General features: G+C 46.7%; 1 long non-coding RNA gene across 1 annotated transcript; it reads right to left on the reverse strand.

The window, feature by feature from the left end:
- Positions 1 to 3,839: 3,839 nt before the first annotated feature.
- LOC112844895 (uncharacterized) lies at positions 3,840 to 4,495 on the reverse strand. The gene is made up of 2 exons (XR_003217651.1): positions 4,042 to 4,495; positions 3,840 to 3,948 (listed from the first exon to the last, which is right to left on the reverse strand). It is a non-coding gene; the product is annotated as an uncharacterized LOC112844895 (long non-coding RNA).
- Positions 4,496 to 4,952: the final 457 nt, after the last annotated feature.

Consider the following 4,952-nt stretch of genomic DNA (forward strand, 5'->3'; position numbering starts at 1 on the left):
CAGATGACCATTCCTTTCATGGAAAGCCTTCCATGTTAACTGCTGTTCCTGCAAAGGAACAAGGATTTGATAATAAACCTCATATGTATTGGAATCCACTCCCCTGCGGACCAACACACCCTCCAACAGCTCCAGCCGTGACCATTGTCTCATGTAATTTAAGACTGCAGTAGACTCCTGACGTCTCTCCTCCCCCGATGGTGTCCTTCCTTGGGCCATATAATGTCTCACTTTATACAACGTGGGGTCCTGCTCCTGTAAACTTTTCCAGTGTCCTGGATCCCAATCAATGTTCACAGCCTGAACCCGTGCTCCTTCACCCATCCTCTGTGGGGACACCAGGTCTTGGGGTTGCACCTGTAATGGCATTCTAGACAGAACATCAGCATTCACATTTTCCTGGCCGGGCCGGTACTTGATATCAAATTGATAATTTGCAAGTTGTGCTACCCACCGTTGCTCCACTGCGCCCACTTTTGCAGTCGATAAATGGACCAATGGATTATTGTCAGTATAAACTGTAAACAGAGACCCCCATAGATAGTCTTTAAATTTCTCAGTCACTGCCCATTTCAGAGCGAGCAGCTCCAATTTAAAGGAGCTATAGTTTGCATCATCTCTTTCTGTGGGTGCTAAGCTTCTGCTAGCATAGGCTATCACACATTCTTTCCCATCTTGTACTTGAGAAAGTACTGCACCAAGGCCCACTTTACTGGCATCCGTGTAGAGCCGAAAGGGTAACCTAAAATCAGCAAAAGCTAAAATAGGCGCCTCTAGCAGTTTCTGCTTCAGAAGATCAAAGGACTGTTGACAATTCTCATCCCAGTTTATGGGAATATTCTGTTTTTTATTCTTAGGTACTCCCACCAGCAATGAGTTAAGAGGCCTAGCTACACTTGCAAATCCTGCAATGAACCGCCGATAGTAACCGGCAAAGCCCAAAAAAGAACGCACCTGATGAATAGTCTGCAGGGCCGGCCACTTCTGTACAGCGGCAATCTTATCAGGGTCTGGAGCCACACCCTCACTGTTCACCAGGTGACCCAGGAACTTCACCTGCTGCTGGAAAAGAACACATTTATCAGGTCGCAACTTCAGCCCATAGCTCTTCAATCTTGTAAACACTGCCTGCAGATGCTCTAGATGGCTGTTGAAATCCGGTGAGTAGACTATCACATCATCCAGATATACAAAAGCAGACTCTGTGATTTGACTTCCCAAGCAACTTTGCATCAACCTTTGGAATGTTGCTGGGGCATTACACAAACCAAAAGGCATTCTTTCGAATTCATACAAGCCAAAAGGAGTACAAAATGCAGTCTTTTCTCTGTCAGCCTCGGAAACTTTCACTTGCCAATACCCACTTGCTAAATCAAGAGTGGAGTAGTATTTTGATTTAGTCAGCATTGTCAAGGTCTCTTCGATTCTAGGTAGTGGATGGGCATCTTTATGTGTCACTGCATTTAACTTGCGGTAATCCACACAAAATCTCAATTCCCCATTTTTTTTCCGTACCAGGACAATGGGTGCTGCCCAGGGACTTGTACTCTCCCTCACCACCCTGATCGAATCATATTATTCAGCAACTCTCGCACTTCCTGATACATTTTAGGGGAATTGGCCTGTACCGCTCTCTAATGGGAGGTGCCATACCTGTCGGGATAGAGTGCGTGATTACATCCGTGTGGCCATAATCCTCTTCGTCGGCAGCAAACACATCGCCCCATTTCCTCAAGAGACCATTTAACTTTTCTTGCTCCTCTATGGATAGGTTTGACTTCTCTTGTGTCATAACTTCGATATGAGGAGCGTTACCCGGCGGTTCCGAGCTCACCTGGTGCACACCAACTTCAACAATACCTGGCCTGGTTTGCTCAAAAGTAACTTCAAAAGGCTCCTGAATGTCAACATTTTCCGTGGAGAATGTAGCAAGGGCCTCGTAACGTCGTAATGTGATAGGAAAAGGGTTGAGGTTCCTTACTTTGATGGGGACTCGGCCTCTACGGACAATTCCTAGGGATCGAGCAACAGCAACTGTACTAGGCCCTTCCAGTGGCTCCACCAAAATACATTGTCCTTTCCTCAGTGTCTGTGGGGCCCTGGCCCAAATCACCTGCTCGCTGTGCTCAGGGACCATCACCGGATGGCGATAAGCTGGTCGAAGGGTCCCTACCTGTTGTACAGGGGCAGCCGCCTGAATTCTCTGACAGTCCTGAAAAGCGGATGCCCATGCTTGTTGAGTGTCTACAGTTGAGCCGACAGGCCAGGTCTGGGTCTGTATCTGAGGTTTCGAAAAAAGCATATCCCAGCATGGAACGATGACATTCATACCCAAGATAGGTAATGCATTAGGATTATTGGGATCGTCCTTTGAAATCACAATTCCCATATCCTTCAAAATAATGCCTCCCACCTGTACTTCAGCTAACACATAGCCCACATAAGGAATAGCCAATCCATTCGCTGCCTTCAGCTTTAACCAATTGAGATCGCTTTCTTTTCCTGGCTCCTGCTCACCAAACAATCTCCTAAAACAGGCTTGTGGCATTAATGTTACATTAGACCCAGTATCTAGCAAAAATGTCACTTCCTTACCATCAACGAGTACCTCTACTTGATGGCATGTCCCTAGAAATTGAGAGTGATTTAACTGGGCTGGACCACTGTCATCCTTTCCAGTCACCTGGCCCATAGTGACTGGATTTACTCGTTTAAAGCCATCCGAGATGGATTGCCCCGACACTCTCTTGCCATGTGTCCACTGGCTCCACACTTACTACAGATGGGCTGCCCTTGTTCATCCCACTTATGCCGTGGTCGTTCCACCAACCGTGAGATTTGCTTTGTCGCTGGAGGTGGCTCAGACACTTCAGCACATCTCCTATACTGAGAGGAACTAAAATTCCGCCTTTCTCTCTCACCTCTGGGAGCTGAACACGTCTGTGGCATTGGTGCTGATCGAACAAATTCCCTCAGCTCCTCCTGAAGAGTATTCTTGAGATCCATAATTTGCTCCTTCATTTCTGCGAGAATCTCCGCTTTAAATTTATCTTTCCAATTCAAGGTATCCTGCCACTTTAGATCCCCTTTTACTATGGCACAAGCGGAGTCTTCATACAAACTATGCAGCGCATCTGCTTCCAATTGCAAAGCCTCTTTACGCACCTGTTCGAATGAGAGATTAGGGTCATGCCGTAACAGCCGCCGTAGATCGCGCTGTATCTCACCCTCCCTGAGGCCCAAGACAAACTGATCACGCATGTGCAGGTCGGCACGCCGAGGGTCTTGTGGCTCTTTTGTTTGCAGGCAATGGCCTATCTCCCTTAAACGTAAAGTGAACTTTCTAATAGGCTCTTCTGCCCTTTGTCTGCACTCATAAAACATGGCACGCAAGGTACCCACAGCTGTTTTATCCCCATACAGTTCTTTAAGTTGAAGAAAGATCTTATCTGGCGTATCCCGCTCCACTTGCTCCAAAATAAGAATTTCACGTCGTGGTTCTCCCCCTAACGCACTCAGTACAAAATCACACTGCTGTTCTATCGACCACTTTTGAGCACGGAGCATTGCACTAATTTGGCTCTCCCAATCTTCATAATTTGTGTTAAGCCCACAAAATTTTGGTACCCAGGGCGCACCAATAAAGAATGGTGACACCATATAATGGTTTCAGATGGCTCATCCGCCATATTGATCAATCTAAGGCAGGTGGGTTTGTATACTGGTCACAAATCCTGTCGACAAACGCCAGATGTTACGTAGGGCCCAAAATGGCCTCCGTACAAGACAGTGGTAGCTCTAATATTGACCAGTAACACACCACCACACGCACACTGCACTGGGTTACACAAGATTTATTTGTTCTTTCTCTGGGTAAAACTACTGGCTGAAGACACAACTCTGGCCAGGAAGCCAAGGCCCAAAGCCACCGCGGTCAGGATTATTAGCCTGGTTACAAACAGGGGAAAGGTGGTTACTTGGAAGAACAGGCAGCCAAAACGTAACAATCCTGCATCTTCCTCAAAAAGGCTTGCCACCCACCTTTTCAGGCCAGACTTCGTTCGAGGCTGGGTCTCCACATCACATCCTGGGAGCTAGAACTTCCCCAAAACTGGTCCAGTTTCCTTGTCGGGGGCACAGAGAGTCTCCAGTCCAGTGTTTGTTTTCCTGCCTCCCAGCACATCCACTCACATCCCAATAAAAATGAGTCCTCCCTCCAACATCCTCAGATTATTTTAAAAGCAAAACCAGGCCAGGTTAAAAATCTTTTCCTTTAAAATGTGCACACTTCCTCCTGGAGTCTCTGAGGCTTCGCTACTGCACCAGTGTCCCACAAAAAAACAACGACCAACCCCACTTCCTGTTTCCTCTCCCCTTTATAGAGAAGGGCTCCAATCCTCCCCAATCAGCTGTTCCCTGTACTCAACTCCAAATAGCTGGCAGCTGGACTAGAGTAGAATCTCCACTCCCACATGGGTGTGGCCCACACTTCACATCAAACCCCCAAAAAAACACCAAAGCATGCAATTAAATACAAAACAAAATCTAAAGTGATGCCAGCCCAAAAGCTTAGTGGGGGATTCTCTCCATCCTTTTCCACCATGCTATACTCTGTAACATGATCCCAGAGCATGGGATCCCCCAGACTATTTACAGTGACAATGGTCCTCATTTTGTGAATGAAGTAATTGAAAAAATGTCACAACATCTGGGGATAACACTGAAAAACCACTGCTCATACCACCCACAAAGTGCAGGGCTGGTTGAAAGGACTAATGGCACAGTAAAGCTGAGGCTCAGGAAAACAATGGAGGAAACAGGCAGAACATGGGTAGACTGCATTGAGCTGGTGAAAATGTATATGAGAATTACGCCGACTGATAATGGCCTAACTCCCTTTGAAATAATATATGGCAGGCCATTTAGAGTTCCAGTGTTTTGTACTGATAATG

Source organism: Oreochromis niloticus, unplaced genomic scaffold (genome assembly GCF_001858045.2).
Source record: "Oreochromis niloticus isolate F11D_XX unplaced genomic scaffold, O_niloticus_UMD_NMBU tig00002015_pilon, whole genome shotgun sequence".
Lineage (NCBI taxonomy): Eukaryota > Metazoa > Chordata > Actinopteri > Cichliformes > Cichlidae > Oreochromis > Oreochromis niloticus.